The sequence below is a fragment of the Entelurus aequoreus genome, linkage group LG12 (genome assembly GCF_033978785.1).
Source record: "Entelurus aequoreus isolate RoL-2023_Sb linkage group LG12, RoL_Eaeq_v1.1, whole genome shotgun sequence".
NCBI classification, from domain to species: domain Eukaryota; kingdom Metazoa; phylum Chordata; class Actinopteri; order Syngnathiformes; family Syngnathidae; genus Entelurus; species Entelurus aequoreus.
The window spans coordinates 16,131,597-16,154,585 of NC_084742.1; the positions used below are offsets into that span (position 1 = coordinate 16,131,597).

At 40.4% G+C, this 22,989-nt stretch overlaps 1 long non-coding RNA gene across 1 annotated transcript in view; it reads left to right on the forward strand.

Moving 5' to 3' along the window:
• Positions 1-5,897: 5,897 nt before the first annotated feature.
• The window catches only part of LOC133661591 (uncharacterized), a 78,738-nt gene continuing 61,646 nt past the window's right edge, over positions 5,898-22,989 (forward strand). The window contains exon 1 of the long non-coding RNA XR_009827964.1: positions 5,898-6,041. This is a non-coding gene — a long non-coding RNA (uncharacterized LOC133661591). The remainder of the gene's footprint in view (positions 6,042-22,989) is intronic.

Consider the following 22,989-nt stretch of genomic DNA (forward strand, 5'->3'; position numbering starts at 1 on the left):
TGGAGGAGCGATGTGTCCTCCTGCTGTACATGTTTGACAAAGATTACGTCTTTAACACCTCTTTCGAACGAGCAACCTTAATCATCTGGACTTCTCTGCCTGCCCCCTTGACCCGACCTCAGATAAGCGGAAGAAGATGAACTTGATCGTTTTTTCCCCCCCAACCCTAATCCTAGCCCGTTTTTCTGAGTCTCCACAAGGTTTGAATTGTACCCTTTTAAAGCCTGAAGAGGTAGGAGAAATGTCCCCAAAAGAGCAAATGGGCCCAGTGATAAATGGGGTTTCCCAAAAAGGCACCCAGAAGGTCCCCGAACCTGGATTCCACTGAATTCTTTGGGTACATGTTTAATGATAAATAAATGGGTTATACTTCTATAGCGCTTTTCTACCTTCAAGGTACTCAAAGCGCTTTGACAGTATTTCCACATTCACCCATTCACACACACATTCACACACTGATGGCGGGAGCTGCCATGCAAGGCGCTAACCAGCACCCATCAGGAGCAAGGGTGAAGTGTCTTGCCCAAGGACACAACGGACGTGACTAGGATGGTAGAAGGTGAGGATTGAACCCCAGTAACCAGCAACCCTCCGATTGCTGGCACGGCCACTCTACCAACTTCGCCACGCCGTCCCTTTAACCGTTTTGCAGCAACAGGACTTTCAGGGGTAAGTCCGTTTTGGGGTACTTTTGGACATTGGGCCTGTTTGGTGTCATTTTGGGTCCTTTAAGGAGAAGATGGTCATTATTTGAGGTACTTAGGCCCTGTCTACATTAAGCCGGATAACTCCTTAAACAAATAATTATTTAGCCTAAGCCACTGTAGATAATGCATATGTTTAAGAGCTATTTCTTTATTCATAATCATGTTTGAATCAGCTCATATTTTTTTCCTTAATTTAACTTCTATATTGTTAGTTTCTCTTTGTCTTCAGATTGCCTGGTTAGACAGGGTCGTAAACCATCAGGAATGTGAACACAACCCCCAAGTCTCTCTTCTTATCAGTGTTGAGGGGGGATGGGGGCTTTCTTTGTGTGAAAAGAGTTGCTTTTTGCCTGTGGAAGGCCAGATCAACTTGGGCTGCGCATTCGTATGTGTTGTTCGAGGCTGGTCTCTATTCTCAAATATTTGACAATAAAAAATACAAAATACCTATTCTGTGCTTGGTGGTACCTTTTGAGTTCAGTTGATATGTCATTAAGGAACTTGGGACTGACCAGCGTTTTACATCCCACTTGGAGGAACATCTGGTCAAACGCAACACCACACTAACCCATCGTTTAAGGTTCCCCTCCCTGGATAATTTTTACACGGGTAAGTGTGCCATGTATTTCTTGAAACTCCAGCGCTTAGCTTTGTATGGACTCATTGATCATTTACAAACTGAGTTCGGAGAGGAAGTGACACCAGAAAAACCGCGCCCCAAACAGGAAGTGACATCAGAAAGAAGGCGCCACAGCCAGCTTCATAACAAGCGGTTTCGTAACTCGGAGGTAACGACTGAAAAGATGGAGGCGAGCAGTGTTGGGACTAACGCGCTACAAAGTAACGCGTTACTGTAACGCCGTTAGTTTCGGCGGTAACTAGTAATCTAACGCGTTATTTTTTATATTCAATAACTCAGTTACCGTTACTACTGCGTTATTTTACGTTATTTTACGTTATTTTTTATGTAGTATCGGCTAAAAACAGAAAATCTGAGTGTGTTTTATTGGAGAGTTGCAGTGTCGTCCTTCTGATTCTTCCTGTGTCACAACGGGGATAAGAGAAGAGGCGCTGTCTGGGTGTGGGTGTGGGTGTGGGTGTGGGGAGGGTGGGGGGGCGTGTCTGTGTTTATTAACGAGACATGGTGCAGCTGAAGCCATGTTTCTTAACATGGAGATATTCTAGACTGACCATGCATCCTCTTTTCCCCGGACATGTCTTCTTATACGGGGCTGTCCGGGCGGAGTTTCTTAAATGCCTCATATGTCCGGCATTTTGAGTTAGGGTTGCGTGTATTTTCAATGTACGTTCAGGGTAAAGAAGAGGTTAAAAACAAAACAAATTGTGCGCACGCAGCAGCAGTCGTGAGGGAGGGGCAGAGACAGAAAGAGCGAGAGACTTTTATTAGTAGATTGCACAGTACAGTACATATTCCCTACAATTGACCACTAAATGGTAACACCCGAATACATTTTTCAACTTGTTTAAGTCGGGGTCCACGTTAATCAATTTTTTTCAAGCTGTCATTGCTGAAAACATAATATTGAATCAAAATCAATGTTATTATTATTATATCCAAGGTTCCGATTACTTCACATCAAATATTCCACTTTGAAAAATATTTTTGGTGGAAGATTTTGCATATTGTGTGTGTTTGCCATTAAAAACATAGTTTTGTTTGACAAAAAAGGGTGGAAAACAAACAAACCAAAAAAATATCTAAAAAAAACTAAAACATTTTGAAATGAGGGATAGATCTGAAGTTGATGTAGACTCCAGAGATTTAAGCGTTAAATATAAAATGTATGTATGCCCTGGCACACCATTTCATGACCCAAGCAAAACACTTTTTACACTTTTATACTGAATAAATACACCTACAACTTATTAAATAAAAACATAGAAAAAACTACCAGCAGCGGTAAAGTTTAGATCCATGAAGGAAAGAAGAAAGTGAATGAATGTTTATAACTGAATACATTTACATATGTATACAAATTTGTTTTCTTTTTGTATTATTTTTTTTTAATGAATTAAGTAACGTTTATGACAACCTTTTTCCAAAACACAATATAGAATGTGAGATATAGCAGGATAATGCATATGTTTATCTTTTTTTTTTTTCAAAACGCTTACAAAAAAGTGGGACCCCAAACATGTACTGTAGGACCCCATTTTTATGACTTGATGGGGTCCCTGGGAAATCCTAGCGCTGATCAACAGATTGTATTATTCTCCAGTGCAATAACAGTACTGAAATGAAGGCTAAAAGGGCATTAATGGGAGCTTTAAAAAAAAACAAGAAAAAAAGAAGTAACTAAATAGTTACTTTTCACAGTGACGCATTACTTTCTGGTGTAAGTAACTGAGTTACTTTTGAAATAAAGTAACTAGTAACTGTAACTAGTTACTGGTTTTCAGTAACTAACCCAACACTGGAGGCGAGTCATCCAGACATGCCCGTGTTTCTCCTTCTTCTTCATGAACAGGCGCTTGTGGAAATCACACATTAATACCTTAAGAAAGGAAACGCGCGATTGCAGCTATTTGGGATACAACGCATCTCAGACGGCAACATAGCAATGTTGAGCGACGGTTTTGGATAAGGCCTGGAAGAACGACGGGCTGGTGGAATATGTTTGTCAACGAGTGTGTTGTGCCAGCGGAACGGCAAGAGAAATTTGGAGTGTCCAGGTCAGCTGTGATTCTACTTAGAGAAAAACATTGTCCATTTGTCAAAGGGGAGACAACAAGAATGCGGGCTCCCGTGAACGAGGGAAGACTACGGAAAACAGTGAATGCATTTGGACTGGCAAAGCAGACTATCGGTTATTGTCCGCGATGCATGTCGAGCGATTACTCAATGTCTAGTTTTGTACTCCATAACTATTGTGAAGCCATTAAGTGGTTGCGGCCGTCAAGTAGGACCGCAAATTTCAACCTACAAGCACAGTGTCCTGACCAGATATCTACATCCCTTGATTGATTGTTGTAAAATGTTCTTTATCACAGTGTTTACTTTCACACATCCATTAATAATAACATATGATTCATGTATGATGGCTCAGGTGTGATTGACTACCATAGGGCCAGTCTAACAGCTGCTGATGGTGAGGCAGACTCTCTTGTGTAAGTATAAATAGGCCCCAAACTCTTTGGGGTAACTTTTGGCCGAAAAAATTAAAAGCACTGAAGCTCGGAATGAAAAAGCCCAGCCCTAATTAATAAGTGCCCCTAACTGTCCGAGAAACTCGTCTTTCCCTGTCTTAGAGTGGGCATGGACGTGATCTACGAAGGGTTTGCGTGTATTAGAACATATGCAAACACAAAGCTGATCTGCTAAGATTGTGCGCATGAGATTGCATCTGTGAGCAGAATAAAGAGCACAATTCATTTGCCGATCCGTCTTCATGAATATGCAGAGTATATGCTGATCATCAGAACGCAAACAATACTGGGAGGAGAAAATGCAAAGATATTTATTGATGATTTATCAAGACTAAAACTCAGCGGCGGGAGCTGTTTTGCGTCTATAGTCAATACGTCTACCAAGGATGTGCAAACTGTCAGTTGCACAAAAAAAGCTGTGCGAAAGAATGCCATTGTCCTACGTTTGCTTGTCAACATACATAAAAAAATAATAACACATTTTAAAAAATCAGACGCATTGTCTATACAGCAACTTCATTTTGTCATTTTATAGCTGCCGGATGACTTAAGGGGCTGATTACAACAAATTCAACTGATACATGTCTGCTGGCATTTTTTGATTGTTTGTTTTTTTCTATACCAGGGGTCCCCAAACTACGGCCCGCGGGCCGAATCCGGCCTGCCAGCATCCAAAATCCGGCCCGCGAGAAGTCCCAAGTTTAAAAAAAAAAAAAAAAAAAAAATAGCCAAGCCGCTCAGGCAAATCATATTGTCTCAAAATGCATTTTCTCATCGATAACGTGAAATCATCGGGCTTGGAATATAAATATATATATATATATATATATATATATATATATATATATATATATATATATATATATATATATATATATATATATATATATATATATATATATATATATATATATATATATATATATATATATATATATATATATATATATATATATATATATATATACACACATATATATGTATATAAACACATATATATATACATATATACATACATATATACATGTATATATGTATGTATATATATATATATATATATACACATGTGTGTATATATATATACATGTATATATATATATACATGTATATATATATATATATATATATATATATATATATATATATATATATATATATATATATATATATATATATATGTATATATATATATATATATATACATGTGTGTGTGTATATATATATATGTATATATATACATATATATATATATATATACATATATATATATATATATATATATATATATATATATATATATATATATATATATATATATATATATATATATATATATATATATATATACAGCCCAGCCCCTGGCCACATTTTTTTAATCCAATGCGGCCCCCGAGTCAAAAAGTTTGGGGACCCCTGTTCTATACAATGTATAGAAAAAAACTTCTTGCAATATGTATTTTCTTGCGTCAGGAGTGCACACTTGCAGGTAGTGCCAGCATTTTCCATTAGTGCACATTCAGCGTGCTAAACGAGTGGCTTTCAAGATGCACTGCAGGACTGCAAATAAAAGGCTCATAAAAAGTGGTAGATATTATATTTGTCTGCTGCATGTTTAAATACAGCGGTCTGCAACACTTTTCAATTGTGCATGCAGTGTTAGAAGATCACATGCAACACTTCCACTAATTGTACATGCAATTGTATACTTTGCACACGCCGTTTAGCGTGTGGTATTTGGATCTTAGAAGATCAGGCCTTATGTCTCTCAGCTGGGTTGGGAACACTTCGAGATCCCCCGGGAGGAGCTAAACAAAGTAGCTGGGGAGAGGGAAATCTGAACTTCTCTGCTTAGACTGCTGCCCCCGAGACCCAACCAGGGATAAGCGGAAAAAGATGGCTGGATGGATGTTACGCCAGGTCAGTCTTTGTTTTGTTTACCTGTGTTTTTTTGGTTCACTACCTGTTTTGCGCTGTTGTTCTGTTTCCACTTCTTGTTCTGTATGTGTTGTACTGCAGTAGCGCTTCTGAGTGCTGTCCTCCTCACCTGCTGGTGACTAGTGATTATGTGTTTCACCTGCTGCAACGAGCACATTAGGGCTCACAGAATTGTTGGCTGTGGGATCATTGTTTGAGTTGCTTGGAGACTGTTTTGGACTTACGAACACGGTATGTGATATTTAGATTGTTGCAAACTTTTTGACGCACAGCTTTCCCTGTGCCTTTTTAGTGATTTTTCCTTGCTGCGCTGTATTTGTGTTTACATATATTTGGACATTATTGATTGATTGATTGAGAAATGTATTGACATCTTAAAGAATTGAATCCATTTAATGTTTTAAAAAGGCAAATGAATGGCACAAAAAGCCAAAAGGCTTGTTTCCATTGTGGTCCATTAAATATTCATACATTTGATACATTCAATAATAAATTATATATAACCTGTAACATGTATTTAAAAAATTACGTTAAAAAACAAATACACAGTATACATGTCATGTGATTTGAAAAACAATATATACAAAAAATGGGGGGGGGGGGGGTATATACACTATGTACATGACACTATGTACATGACTATGCACATGTTGACTCCAATAGTGTGCAAAACAGAATGAGAAAATATATATACACTATATTCACATATAAACCTGCTTGATGCTTCGGAAAGTTGCCGGGGATCAATTTTGGTTCAGATCAGGGGCCGTACTTATCAAGCTTCTTAGAGTGCCATTTTACACTTAAGTCCTGAGAATTTGCGAAATTTAGTCCTACTCTCAAACTTAAGAATAAAAGCTTTTTATCAACGTTCTTAAGTCTAAGAATCACTCCTACTCTCCACGATATTTAAGAGACCTTCAGAGGTGTCTTAAGTGGTTAGGAGTTGCCAGCAGGGGATGGCACTGAGGCGAGAGAGACGTGCGCGGACGTTCAGGGAACGGAACAATGTTTTGTTTTTTTTGATGACGAGCAGCTGATCAAACGGTATCGTTTAGACAGAGCGGATATTATTTTTGTCACAGATTTAATACTTTTCGATTCCTTGTTGATTTCTGCATGTGGCTGCAGTGGGCTAGTATATATAGAGCCACCCACACCAGTTTCAAATGAGTTGCCTAATTAATGAATTGGAAAGAAAATGTTATGACAGTAGCGTATGTGTGTGGCCGTGAGGTGAGTGACGTCAGTGAGTGTGTGGGCGATAGAAGAGAGGGAGCGGTAGCGTGAGTGCCGGCGGGGACTAGTTTGTTTTGTATTATTTTGTAGTTTATTGTCAAAATATACACTCCCATTGTCCACTTAAATATTTCCAAGATATTTCTTTATTCTTAGACAACGGATTCCATTCCGTGATTGGTCATTTCTATGGAAATAGAAATGACGTCACCTAAAATTCCGTTTACGGCACATAGTAATGTCGTAATTCAGCTCTGAGTGTGACACTTAAGATTCAGTCCTACACTTCACTGAAAGTGTGAGTAAGACGCTTGATAACTAACTTTTAAGTGCAGCTTTCAGCGAAGAATTTATTTACTCTTAAGTCAACTCTTAGCAGACTTCTTAGGAGTAATTCTAAGAAGCTTGATAAGTACGGCCCCAGGTACAGGTTGAGCAGAGCCGTGATTTTATGGCAGTTTTAAAATTTAGTATGGAAGTTCGAATTTTAAGGTCTGTTGGTAGTGCATTCCACTATGTGGTGGCAAAATAGGAGAATGTACGTATTAAATGCTTTTTATCCTGCCGTATCCTCAAAGGATTATTTTCCTTTCTGTTTGAGAGGCACAATAAAAGCTGAGTTGGGGTCCGTAGAAGCTGCCCTCCTATGATGAGCCATGTGTTTCTGCCATGAGGGTTTCAACAACAGCCCCAACAAATTTGCTTTGATTCACCCTGTGCAGATAACCCTGACTTGGATTATGAATAATCTACCTTGACCAATAATCTTGCAATATCTCTGTTTTATTTTATTTATTTTTTCAAATAAAAATGTTCAATTGTACAGTACAGGCCAAAAGTTTGGACACACTTTCTCATTCAATGTGTTTTCTTTATTTTCATGACTATTTACGTTGTAGATTGCCACTGAAGGCATCGAAATTAAGTATGAGGAGTTATGTTACTTAACAAAAAAAGGTGAAATTACTGAAAACATGTTTTAATATTCTAGTTTCTTCAAAATAGCCACCCTTTGCTCTTATTACTGTTTTGCACACTCTTGGCATTCTCTCGATGAGCTTCAAGAGGTAGTCACCTGAAATGGTTTTCACTTCATAGGTGTCCTAGTTTTGATGCCTTCAGTGATAATCTACAATGTAAATAGTCATGAAAATAAAGAAAACACATTAAAATGAGAAGGTGTGTCCAAACTTTTGGCCTGTACTGTATATATCATTTTTTAGCAATGTTGGAGGGCAAATAAAGTGACATGTTCTTTTTCTTTCTTCTGGAATTTCCACACCAGCTGGCCGTCTTCTTTTGTGGGGGCTTCCCCCTCCTCTTAAAAACCACCTAAATCCACCCCACCCAATGTCATATGACTCCTTCCTTTAAGTTCCCACCTTTGACCCTGCCCCCCTCGGACGAGTTGTTATCACCCGCCGCCATGGAGACGCCTGTCATCAGGACGAGGGCTGCATCTTGATGGTGGGGGGGATATTTGTATCGGTATCGTAGCAATGGGGAGTAAAGTTGAGCAGCTGGGGGAAGTTCCACGCAGACGAGGGCTGGTGGAGGTACTTCCCGGCTGGAGTCACACCGCCCATGCCCAGGGTGTCCTCGCAGGAATGTCAGTCATCCCGAGCACAGGATCCGTTAATGTAACGTTATGTCAGCACCCTGGAAAGTCCTTCAGCGAATAACAACTGGCAGGGGGCGATTCAGACAGGGGAGGCTTTAACTTTCTGAATGATTTTCCGTTTCCTGACTGCTGAAGAACAACTTCCTGTCGCTGTCTCAATGCTTCAGTCTCGCTGGTGTGTGCTTTACCGCAGTTTAGGGTTTGTTCTGTTCTGCATCCTGTAGAAGTTAAGTGTTTGTGTAAAACATCTTGATGCTTGTTTCGCATCCCGTTTGGCCTTCGAGTAGTAGGCAAACATTCCGGAAGTACTTTCAAGTAGTTCATGTCCGAAACGGCTCAGGTGATCACTCCGTTGAACCCGTCCAACAAATGGTCCCGTGTCCTCCGACGTAATGAAAGTGTTTTTCTTCCGCTGTGTTGTTTTTAGCAGGTGTAAGATTGTTCACGTGGACGGACGTGATGTTTGCTCTTTAAAGAGCACACAGTTGGCGTGGTGGGGGTAGGGGTGAGATGGGGGTGGAAGGGGAGGGGTCGTTTGTTAACGGTGTCAAGTGATGCCGCTGTTATGTCACGTCGCCGGGCTTCAAACGCCAGCTCATGAGGTTACTCTGACACCTCGGGTGCATACTTTAAGCCAGGGGTGTTCGAAGTGTGGCCTGCAGTTCCACTTTTGTTGGCCTGCAGCATATTGACAAAATAAAACTGTAAAAAAAGCATAATGTAATAAGAAAAGGCTGAAATTAACAGTAACACATGGCACACTGACCAAGCTTAACCTATTGTTACTATAACAATCTACAAGGTTAATACAGTTTGCTTCTCTTTCTTCCCCTCCATTTAACCGCTTTCTTTTGTATTTCCAGTTATCATTACATATATGCATTGTTGTATTTGAAACAATTGTATTGTTGATAATACAGGTGAATTATTGTTGTTATTCATTATCAATAGTGCTATTTCTATTGGTATTTGTATTAATCCATTTGTAGGGTACTAATGCTCATTGTCATTTCTGTATTACTATTTATTTCACTAACTGTTTCTTTGCTATCACTTTTACCAGAGGTGTGGACTCGAGTCACATGATTTGGACTCGAGTCATGAATTTGATGACTTTAGACTCGACTTGACAAAATGTAAAGAGACTTGCAACTCGACTTAGACTTTAAAGGCCTACTGAAACCCACTACTACCGACCACGCAGTCTGATATTTTATATATCAATGATGAAATCTTAACATTGCAACACATGCCAATACGGCTGGGTTAACTTATAAAGTGCAATTTTAAATTTCCCGGGGAACTTCCGGTTCAAAACGCCTTTGAGGATGACGTATGCGTGTGACGTAGCCAGTAGAACACAGGTATGGCTTCCTCATTGAACCCAATACGAAATAGCTGTTTTCATCTCATTCTGGATGTATTCTGGACATCTGTGTTGGTGAATCTGTTGCAATTTGTTCATTGCATTATGGAGAAAGAAGCTGAGCAAGCAAAGAAGAAAGTCGGTGCGAAGCGGAGTATTTTGCGAGGGAAGTCAGCAACACAACACAGTCGGTGTTTCATTGTTTACATTCCCGAAAGATGCAGTCAAGATCGAAGAACTCGGACAACAGAGACTCTTACCAGGAGGACTTTGACTCCGTTAACAGACGCAGACGTGATACCGTGAGTACGCTTCCAAACATTTGATCGCTTGCTATAACTAGCTCGAGCTAGTAGCTAGTAGCTAGGAGCTAGGAGCTAGCATAACAAACACCTAGGTGTTTGTTATGCGGGATTAATTTGTGGCATATTAAATATAAGCCTGGTTGTGTTGTGGCTAATAGAGAATATATATGTCTTGTGTTTATTTACTGTTGTAGTCATTCCCAGCTGAATATCAGGTCCCACCCGCGCGCTTCCAAACATTTGATTGCTTGCCCGTACGTGCGTGTCATGTACGTAACTTTGGTTAAATATATAAGCTTTATGAACCTTGGGTTAGGTGAACAGTTCTTTGGGCTGAGTGAGTGTGTGTGTGTTGTGCAGGTGTTTGAATTGTATTGGCTGGTTATATATACGGGATCCCGTCCATATTACCCGCTCGAGCTATAACTAGCTTGAGCTAGTAGCTAGTAGCTAGGAGCTAGCATAACAAACACCTAGGTGTTTTTATGTGGGATTAATTTGTGGCATATTAAATATAAGCCCGGTTGTGTTGTGGCTAATAGAGTATATATATGTCTTGTGTTTATTTACTGTTGTAGTCATTCCCAGCTGAATATCAGGTCACCCCCGGCTCTCACAGCATCTTCCCTATCTGAATCGCTTCCACTCCCCACTAGTCCTTCACTTGCACTTTACTCATCCACAAATCTTTCTTCATCCTCGCTCAAATTAATGGGGACATCGTCGCTTTCTCGGTCCGAATCTCTCTCACTTCATGCGGCCATCATTGTAAACAATGGGGAACTTTGCGTATATGTTCAATTGACTACGTCACGCTACTTCCGGAAGGGGCAAGCCTTTTTTTATCAGATACCAAAAGTTGTGATCTTTATCGTCATTGTTCTATACTAAATCCTTTCAGCAAAAATATGGCAATATCGCGAAATGATCAAGTATGACACATAGAATAGATGTGCTATCCCCGTTTAAATAAAAACATTTCATTTCAGTAGGCCTTTAACATCAATGACTTGTGACTTCACTTGGACTTGAGCCTTTTGACTTGACAAGACTTGCTACTTTCCCCAAAACCCAAAGATTAAAAAGTTATTCAGGAGTGCTCCGTATCTTTCATTGTATTCGTGTGTCTGTCAGCGTGTGTGCTGTCAATACAACAGCCAATCAAATTAGATCTACATTGTTTTCATCCCACAGCATTCATCCAATCAAATTGCAGGACAACCAACGAAGAAGAGTTGTCAAACAACGCGCCAGTGAGAAAAAATTATGCCAAAGTTGGTTTCGTTCGGGTATATAAACTACGAGTTGGTCAACAAAAAACGAATTGCATTATGCAAAACATGCGGTTAGAAGATTACAGACGGAGACGCAACAACTTCCAACTTCGTTCGACATTTGAAGATGCACAAAGAAGGGTAAGTTTTGAATGTAAGCTAACATTTATTGGCTAAGTAACGTAACTTTTATTTGCTGTGTAGTTAAATCAGTGAGGCTGTAAACTCACTGCTAACGTTATAACCATAGACATCTTATAAGGGTACGCAGCATCAACCGCTACTGCCTACTGGCGCTGACGAGACGTGGGGCCGCCATCTTGGAGTGGTGATCCGCTCCACTCAGTGCAATTCATTTGGCAGGAACAACGAACTGTCAGCGCATTTAATTCATCTTACCTCACTGAATACCACTGATTTTCACACGTTTTTTTGTCATACGTGTAGCTATGATAAAGGACACATGTTTTGGCGTGTTTTATTATTCATAGTTTTCTTAACAGTAATATAATATTGTTATATGCTATAAGTGACCAGACATCCAAGATCAAAACTGGGAATATAATCCCAGAGAAGGGGGGAAAAAACGGTCTACATGCACTTCAGGGAGAAATGGCACAAATGCATTTGTGTCATTTGTTTACAACTAAATCAGTGGTTCTTAACCTTGTTGGAGGTACCGAACCCCACCAGTTTCATATGCACATTCATCGAACCCTTCTTTAGTGAAAATTTTTCAAATTCAAGACAAAGTTATGTTTTTTTTTACTAGTGCACAACATGAACCGTGCATGAACATCACCTTGTTCAAAGAACAAAACCAACACAGTGCATGAACTCACAACAAATTACACACCTGCAAATCAGATGAAAAATTAGAGGGAACATTGTTTGGGTGGTATTCATAATACTAAGACTCAGACTAATTTTTTATTGTCATTGAAATTTTAACTTTACAGTACAGATACGCCGATAGGGAGAAGTTTTCATTTACACGATTGATTGATTGATTGATTGAATGAAACTTTTATTAGTAGATTGCACAGTACAGTACATATTCCGTACAATTGACCACTAAATGGTAACACCCGAATAAGTTTTTCAACTTGTTTAATTAAGTCGGGGTCCACGTTAATCCATTCATGAGTCTGGTGTGTCTTGACCGCTGTGGCGGAGGCTCTGCCGAATCCCTGAAGCCGACTCACCAAACCCCTTGGGTTCGATCGAACCCAGGTTAAGAACCACTGAACTAAATAGAATGCTTATGCGGGGGATTCCGACTATTTTGGTCTGGTAGTAGTTGATCCACAGTAATTGTTCTGCCACACAATACCTCAATGCTAACGAGGGGAATTTACACTTCAACGAGTGTCGTTGGCTTTGACAGTTAGGATTACTCATTTGCATTAAAGCAGTTGTTTTTCTCACTACGACAGGGCGAAACCATCCTTGCCCAGGCACACTCTCCTGGTTTTTGGAGTATAAATATTTATAACCCAACCTAGTACGCATGCGCGGGAAATGCGCACGTCATAGTCACCTCCAGTGTGATTCACACCTGAGCCATCATAAATTAATCAAATCCTTAATGGACATGTGAAAGTAAACAATGTGATAAAGAACATTTTATATCAATCAATATAGGAATCTAGCTATCTGCTCCGGACACTCCTCACTCTTTTGCCTTCACCGTCATTGTCCATTCGTTTTTGGTGACTTGATATACTCTGGACCTAGACGTTGAGTCCGCGACATACATGGCGGACAATAACTGATACAGTCTGCTTTGCCAGTCCAAAAGCATTAGCCGTTTTCCGTAGTCTTCCCTCGACGGCCAGGTAATACAAAGCACACGCTACCTTTTTTATCACATCCACGAGAGCCTGCATTCTCGTTGTCTCTCCTTCGACAAATGGACAAAGTTTTTCGGTAAGTAGAATCACAGCTGACCTGGACATTCGAAAGTTCTCTTGCTGTCTGAGAAGTGTTGTATCCGAAATAGCTACAATCGCTTTCTCTTAACGTATTCTTGTGTGATTTCCACAAGCGTCCGTACAGACGGAAGGAGTAAGACATATTTCCAGTGGTTAACTCCGAGTTACGAAACCGCTTTATTATGAAGCTGACTGTGGCGCGTTCTTTCTGACGTCATTTCCTGTGTGGGGCGCTGTCTTTCTGGCGTCACTTCCTCTCCGAAGACAGTTTGAAGCAGGAAGCAGAACCAGACTCCCCTTCAGGCGACCTTTTCTTTGAACTGTTTTACGACCTTTTCTTTGAACTGTTTGTAATCAAAGGCGATGGCTGTTTACGACCGCCGTCCCTTAGAAACAGCTGTTGCCATGTAATCAGGGAAAGTCCAAATAAAAGAGAGGTACAATCTTTCGTCAGAGCGTGTTGGAACACTGTGAAAGGGTACAGGTGTACGCGTTTCTCCTCATTGAGCCAAATTTAATTATGTCTCTGTTTAATTCCTTGCTTCTTGTCTTGTTTAATAGATGTCATCAGTGTTTGAACCTGACAGTCGGAAATTCAAGAAATAGACGGCGCACTTACCCGTGTAAAAAATTATCCAGGGAGGGGAACCTTAAACGATCATTTAGTGTGGCCGAAACGGGGCTTAAGCTAAATAATTATTTGTTTAATGAGTTATCCGGTTTAATGTAGACAGGGTCTTAGATTGAACGAGATCTGACCAATCTAAGTCTATGAGCACGAACTGATGAAGCCGACTCGGATGCGTCTTCCAAGACAAACCAAGCAGTCCAGTTGCGATCCATTGAATGCCCTGAGATGACAATGACCTGAATGAATGAGAACCTTCATAGACAGGCTTGTTAAAATGTTTTGTTAATATCTCCTCAAGGCCACCATGGTTTGAATTCACATATTCACGCACCTACGACGATCCCAAATACATACAAATGTGCTAACAGGCAAGAAAAGTGGGCTTTGTATAATACGACCAGTATTGGGACTAATGCAGTCCTTCCCCCCTAAATCAGCTAATAGTCTGATCCATGCTGATTGACAATGGCCATCATGACCATCAGTGCAAAGCGGCTTTAGGGAAAGGAGGTTGTTGTAGGAAACTAACTGAAGAAGTGATCATGCATTGTAGCTGCAAACAGGAGGGTGTGATATTGACCATCACGCTGTGAGGAAGTCACTTCTGTGGCCAAGCAAGCATGGCGGGATTACTGTAAGGCACACGCACACACACACACACACACACAGACAAACACGGCGAAGGAATCGTCTCACCGCCAAATCTATCATCGCATCAGCATGGCGCAGCTTCTGAGATGTCACAGCGAAGTCACATGACTGAGTGCGCGTAAAAGGGTAGTGGCGGGGCTGGGCTCGCCATGATGTAATGGTCACAGGCACGCCATGGCACTGCCTCACTGGCTGAATAAACGCTCACAGAGGGACTTTAGAGATTTGAGTAAACGACTAAGGGCCTCCACTATTGGACAAAGTGTTGTCTCCCCTCCCCCCATTGCCCTCTTGTCATATTAACTATTTTCCTATTGGTCCAAAATGGGGGGCGGGGGGGGGGGCGGTTTGGACGGTTTAAAGCTTTAGCTCCTGGATTTGAGCACTTGCTTGACTCCCTCTGCAGTTTTAACAGGAGTAGTCTGCCTGCTCGGAGCCTGTGACAATAAATGTGATGCTTCACTTTCATGGAACACCCGAAGAGGCACGTGGCGACATTGTTCAGCGCGCCACAATGAGGTGCACTGCTGGTGTTCTGGCAGTGGAATCATGGAGTGCTCTTCATTAAACAGGCTGTGCTCCACAGATAGCACTGAGGCCATTCACACACCCTGGCACTTGGCCTGATAGGCACACACACGCACCACCTGCTTCATCATCCCACAAGGGATCCCCAAAATTCCACTGTTCCACCCTAAAGGTTCATTTGCTCGTGCAGCAGCGTTCAATTATCCCCAAATTCAGGCGTCGTGCAACTGGAGTGCAGAATGACGCACTTCTTTTTTTTTTCTTTTTTTTTTTTAAAATGGTGCGATTATGCAACAGGGGCACACGTTATATCAGCAAGTAACATGCAGGAGAATTATGAGTCATGTTGTGTTGTCGTGCACCCTGCATACACACATGCACATACACACACACACACACATACTTGAAGGTCTTGCCACTTGTAAATAATAGATACAAAGAAGTCCTTGGAGCGGGCTGGAATCAGAGCGCAGATTAAAATGTGCACCAACCCTGACCTCAGTCAGACCACACAAAGACTCACACACACACACACAACACACACACACATACACACACGACAACATTCTGACTCGGACCAATAAGATGAGCGGCAGTAGCTGAAGCCGTGTGTGTGTGTGGGCATGGGTGCGTGCGTGTGTGTGTGTGTGTGTGTGTGTGTGTGTGAGCCTACTGTAATGCCTGTCATTGTTGGAGTGAAGGAATTAGCACAAGTTCATTACAGCTGCTATATGGATTCCTTTATTAGTTACCATCATTAGGGATGGATACTACCAGTGCCGTCCCTAAGATTAAAAAAGGGGTCCTAAATATAATTTTATTTGTAGGACCCCCATAACATCTTTCACGTTTTATTTATACTATACTATATTTATAAAACAAATTCATGGGATTGAAATTGTTCAATATATATATATAAATATGTATGTATGTATGTATGCATGTATGTGTGTATGTACATATGTATGTGTGTATACTGTGTGCATATAATGTATGTATGTGTTTACTGTGTGTGTGTGTGTGTATATATATATATATGTATATACATATATATAAATATGTGTGTGTATATATATATGTGTGTGTATATATATACACAGTATGTATATATATATATATATATATATATATATATATATATATATATATATATATATATATATATATATATATATATATATATATATAATATACACTACCGTTCAAAAGTTTGGGGTCACCCAAACAATTTTGTGGAATAGCCTTCATTTCTAAGAACAAGAATAGACTGTCGAGTTTCAGATGAAAGTTCTCTTTTTCTGGCCATTTTGAGCGTTTAATTGACCCCACAAATGTGATGCTCCAGAAAGTCAATCTGCTCAAAGGAAGGTCAGTTGTGTAGCTTCTGTAACGAGCTAAACTGTTTTCAGATGTGTGAACATGATTGCACAAGGGTTTTCTAATCATCAATTAGCCTTCTGAGCCAATGAGCAAACACATTGTACCATTAGAACACTGGAGTGATAGTTGCTGGAAATGGGCCTCTATACACCTATGTAGATATTGCACCAAAAACCAGACATTTGCAGCTAGAATAGTCATTTACCACATTAGCAATGTATAGAGTGTATTTCTTTAAAGTTAAGACTAGTTTAAAGTTATCTTCATTGAAAAGTACAGTGCTTATCCTTCAAAAATAAGGACATTTCAATGTGACCCCAAACTTTTGAACGGTAGTGTATCTATATATATATATATATGTATGTATGTATGTATGTATGTATGTATGTATATACAAAATAACAAATTCAACATAACTTTGTATACCTTCTTGTTACAACCAGGACGGAGGATCAAACTACTGCCTTAGAAAGATCAGCGCGAACGCTAAGAATACATCTGCGGTAAAATTTTATATGAATCGCTCTGTCATTTATTGAGTGACATTTTTGCTTGCGCTTATTCACACAAAACGGGGCCCCAAGCGGATGCCGTGGTCCTAAACACGCGTTTGGTCCGTGTCCAGGGAGGGGCGGCGCTGTGTACTATACCGTGTCAAGTGAAGTAGTGCTTCCAGCCATGGTTTTCCTCGTTCCACTATGATGAAACGCAACATTACATGTGCTGCACGTCATTATTTATGCATGTTTTGTGTCTAGTTCGAGGCCATTTGTGAAATGTCTGCTCACCAAAGAGCGATCAGTCTCTCTTGATTACAGGATTCTTTTTTCCCGGCTGCAATCGCTCAAGGCGGCGCTCGTGTTCACGCTCGGGCCACGTCGTGACCTACTTGTTGATAATTGGACGCTCGCTCTGCCTTTCCTAGCGTCCCTTCAAAGGAGCTGATAGTGAATAATGAATGAGATTTTTGCATCATGGTTTGTTCAGGTAACAATGTTGGCATGTCAGGCCGAGACACACGATCCGCTCACCCGATGACACCATGGAATATGTTGGCCGGTGTTGGTTTTCACCTGGTTTGCAGCTACAATATTGATGAAGGTGTGTGTTTTTTTTCTTTTCCATTGCTTCCTTTGGCGCCGGCCTCGCCCCGATTGGTGACGGAGGCGTTGGCGGCTAAGATGGCCGCACGAAGGAAGGGAGCGTGGCGTGCCGCACATTTTCCATCGGCCATGAAAGTAGAGCAGCTCATTACGGCAGAGTGCTCTCTGCTGAGCTGGCCTGAAAACACAAGAAGTGTGTGTGTGTGTGTGTGTGTGTGTGTGTGTGTGTGTGTGTGTGTGTGTGTGTGTGTGTGTGTGTGTGTGTCACTGAAGGTTTACTACCATTCATTTCTTAGATACGTCCTCATAAAACTGCATTCTCATCGTGCGATGATCACAATCGGTATATCAAAGATCTTGCTCCCATGGGGGGGTTAATGTCTCCGTGGAGACGCCAGATGCAGATCCGCCTGGCGGGGGTTCTGTTATGGCAGACCGGATAAACAAAGAACACAGCAGGAAGAGCAGCCGAAGAAGGAAGGAAAATAGTGATTATGGGAATGCTGAAAGGCGTTTTTTTTTTTTTTTTTTGCAGGAAGATCAAGATCATCGAGGGGAAACGACAACGTTGTGAATATATTTGCCAAACTTCACGTTTTCCCAGAAAAACTGACGTATTTTGTCCTTTCTTTTCTGGTGCCATTGCACTGTTTTCTTGTTGTAACACTCTCAAAATGAATTTACGTTTCTGTCTATTTCAATTTTAAATCTGATATCAGGGCTGTCAAATGATTCCATTATTTAATCACAATTAATCGCATTTTGTCCGTAGCGAACGCATCATTAATCGCGTTCAGTCACAGATCTTTTTATCTTTAATAATGTACCAGACGGATCACTTTCTTGAAGGGGGAACTGCACATTTTGGGGAATTTTGCAAATCATTCACAATCCTTATTAAAGACAAAAACACTTATGTTTCCTTTTTTTATGCGTTCTAGATTGTAAATAAACACTAACGTAAGTCAACTAACAATGGGGCCTATAGGTGTCGCTTTATTCCGCCTATGAAGCACTTCAAAAAAACATCCCAAAACCTCCAACATTTCATACACACGCTGTAAGTATACAGTATATGTAGTGCAGTAACATGCACATTCATAATAACATGTACTATTTACATAATGTGTTTATTTTAGCAAATGTCGGCTTATTAATTTCACAGACGCATCACAACGTTCGCTTTTCCCTTCAAAAACAACAGTACTAATCATGACAAACTTCATGAGGGCAAACATCGATTACTTTAGGACAAATCATGATCCAGAACCTTATATTTTTAGCCTAAATACACAAAGGATGAGCTACAAGTTTTAGAAGCTGTGTGATAATCAGATCAAGCTTTAAACACAGAGCACCACATAGCCTTATTGCTAAGTGCTAAACAAGAAATATAAACTAGCAACATAAAAAACAAACAATCACTTACTGTACAATGTCTGCATTGTACAAAGGGTTAAAAAAAAAAGTGTCGCAAATTAACGTCTATGTCTTTCTCACCATCTCTGGGTTTCAGTAGAATGTCAAAGCTGTCCAACTTCTGGAATTATGGCCACAACCTTCTACTATCTGAGTGAGAGGCATGATTTATAATCTACAATTAACTTTCACCAACTCAGAGGCGAGTTGGTGAAAGTTGCAGCAGCAATACGTCAACATGGCAGCATAAACGCTGAAAATAGTTTGTGTGCGTTAGTGCTCATAACAAAATTGAGCAGTAAATGGAGTATTGTTGGCAATATTTGGATGTTTTTTTACACGGCGGAATAGTGTACTCCCATTAACTGCATTGTTAGCCACCTCGTACATGCCGTTTTTAACAATTTAGAATGCATTAAAAAAAAAAAGACATGTGCTTATCTTACACAGGTATTGTGAATAAAAGTGCAGACAAGCAGACATCAAAACACATTAATTGAATTTGTTTTAATCAACCCCTTAAGCACCCAAAATTTTAAACTGATAGTGCCAAGTAGTAGATACACTATATTGCCAAAAGTATTTGGCCACCTGCCTTGACTCACATATGAACTTGAAGTGCCATCCTATTCCTAACCCATAGGGTTCAATATGATGTCGGTCCACCTTTTGCAGCTATTACAGCTTCAACTCTTCTGGGAAGGCTGTCCACAAGGTTGCGGAGTGTGTTTATAGGAATTTTCCATCATTCTTCTAAAAGCGCATTGTTGAGGTCACACACTGATGTTGGTCGAGAAGGCCTGGCTCTCAGTCTCCGTTCTAATTCATCCCAAAGGTGTTCTATCTATTGGGTTCAGGTCAGGACTCTGTGCAGGCCAGTCAAGTTCATCCACACCAGACTCTGCCATTCATGTCTTTATAAACCTTGCTTTGTGCACTGGTGCACAATCATGTTGGAAGAGGAAGGGTCCCGCTCCAAACTGTTCCCACAAGATTGGGAGCATGGAATTGTGCAAAATGTTTTGGTATCCTGGAGCATTCAAAGTTCCTTTCACTGGAACTAAAGGGCCAAGCCCAACTCCTGAAAAAACAACCCCACACCATAATTCCATCATTTGAATGGGTGGCCAAATACTTTTGGCAATACAGTGTATTGTTTAACTTCATTTAGCCATTTTTTTTTGCTTAAAAATGCTTCATTTTGTCCAAAAATATGTAGAATATGCTTAAAACAAATTTGGAAATGTGATGTGGTGATGGACGACTGCATCTCTAAAAATCAGTTTGTTGCTAACAGTTGTGTGATGATTGATGTCAATGTCCGTCTGTCGGACATAACTACTTCTCTTCTTCCTCCGTTGCAGGGTGCACTGAGAGGAGAATGACTTACCTGCTGTGTCCTTGTTATTGCTACATCCCCACAGCTGCGGGGTAGGGGGGCGGGGGGGTTTTGTGCGATGGTTCCATCTCGAGCAGCTGCCATGTTTTTAATCCGGGGAAAAAAATAAAATAAATAAAATAAAATTGCCGGCGTTACTGTACGCTTCCAGCTTGAGCCATGAAGGGTAGTGGAGCTTATTTATCGCTCTCAAACAGGAAGTGAATTAAAATCCAGAGAGAGAGCTTGAGTGACGCGCCCTCTCTGGGTTCCTCAACCTTCTGCTGGCCCTCAGTGAGGCTCCTTAAAGGCTGCAAGAGAATTTCCTGGCTTCTCTCGTCCAATCAATACCACGTCTTTGTTGTTTTACTGCCCGGGGAGAAATCATTCCTGGAAGGGGGCCAGAGGGAGATATAGATATATATATATATATATATGTCTGCTTCTATCTCAGATCTGCTCCACTCATCATGTATTCCACTTGCTAAATGGTTTCCTTCCGTGCAGCCAACAGTTTTTATGAGGACACAAAGACGTTGTTTCTAAACCAGCTCAGCTCTGTAGAGTCTGAAGGTCAAAGGGGTCAGAGAAGGTGCATACATCAAACATAATACGACACGTCATCATGTATCTTCTTGATGTCTCCATATGTCCTGAGTTAACCAGCAGGATGCTGCCGTTGCCTGTTGACTCCTTCCAGCTGGAGCAAGAGGAGCTTCATCCCCACCTGAGAGCAAAACTCAATTAGCTCATTTTCAATTGCACCAGAACATCTATTTACCTCCGTGTTCTTGACGCACCGCTGAGGTCAAAGGTCACACACTTACTTCTCTAAGCCTGGATTTTGCTTCTGCCTTGTTTCTACGCCGACCCCTGGAATGCCTTGTATAGCTCCTTGTCATGGTGCTCCTGTGTGGAGTTGGACCCCCTTATCAGAACACTGCCATGTGTTTGTGCTGCTTGGTGCCCTAAACCAGTGTTTTTCAACCTTTTTTGAGCCAAGGCACATTTTTTGCGTTGAAAAAATGCGGAGGCACACCACCAGCAGAAATGATCAAAAAACGAAACTCAGTTGACAGTAAAAAGTTGTTGACGCAATTGTTGGATATGACTTTAAAGCAGGGGTGTCAAACTCATTTTAGATCGGGGGCTACATGGAGAAAAATCTACTCCCAGGTGGGCCGGACAGGTAAAATCACGGCACGATAACTTAAAAATAAAGACAAATTCAGATTGTTTTCTTTGTTTAAAAATAGAACAAGAAAATTCTGAAAATGTACAAATCATAATGTTTTTGTTTTTTTTACACTTACATGTTGCGGTTAATAGTATTCTATCTTTATTTGTCGTTATTTATATTTTCTGAATACATTATGTGATAATGTTCATCAGTCAACTCATTGGTGTTAATTTTCAATCTATTACGATAAAAAAATTATATCAAAATCAAATTACAGGATGTCATTCATGTAAGTTTGCTCATTTTCCTTAACTGGTGCACTAACATCATGTGGTTTATTTTATTTTTTTACATATGTAGCATAATCTACAAAGATGCAAATAATTGCTATTGTGACATCTAGTGGACACATTTAGAACAGCAGTTTCTTTCATTCAAAAATTTTGGTTCATTTTTATACTTAGCAAACTCATCCCGCGGGCCGGATAAAACCTGTCCGCGGGCCTGATCCGGCCCACGGGCCGTACGTTTGACACCCCTGCTTTAAAGCATAACCAAGCATGCATCACTATAGCTCTTGTCTCAAAGTAGGTGTACACATCACGCCCTGACTTATTTGGACTTTTTTGCTGTTTTCCTGCGTGTAGTGTTTTAGTTCTTGTCTTGCGCTCCTATTTTAATGGATTTTTCTCTTTTTTTGGTATTTTACTGTAGCAGTTTCATGTCTTCCTTTGCGCGATATTTACGTTATTTATGTTTTAGCAATCAAGAATATTTCAGTAGTTTTTATCCTTCTTTGTGGGGACATTGTTGATTGTCATGTCATGCTTGGATGTACTTTGTGGACGCCGTCTTTGCTCCAAAGTAAGTCTTTGCTGTCGTCCAGCATTCTGTTTTTGTTTACTTTGCAGCCAGTTCAGTTTTAGTTTGGTTCTGCATAGCCTTCCCTAAGCTTCAATTACTTTTCTTAGGGGCACTCACCTTTTGTTTATTTTTGGTTTAAGCATTAGATACCTTTTTACCTGCATACTCCCTCCCGCTGTTTTCGACATCTACAAAGCAATTAGCTACCGGCTGCCACCTACTGATATGGAAGAGTACACGGTTACTCTGCCGAGCTCTAGACAGCACAGACACTCAACAACAACACATAATTTGCAGACTATAATT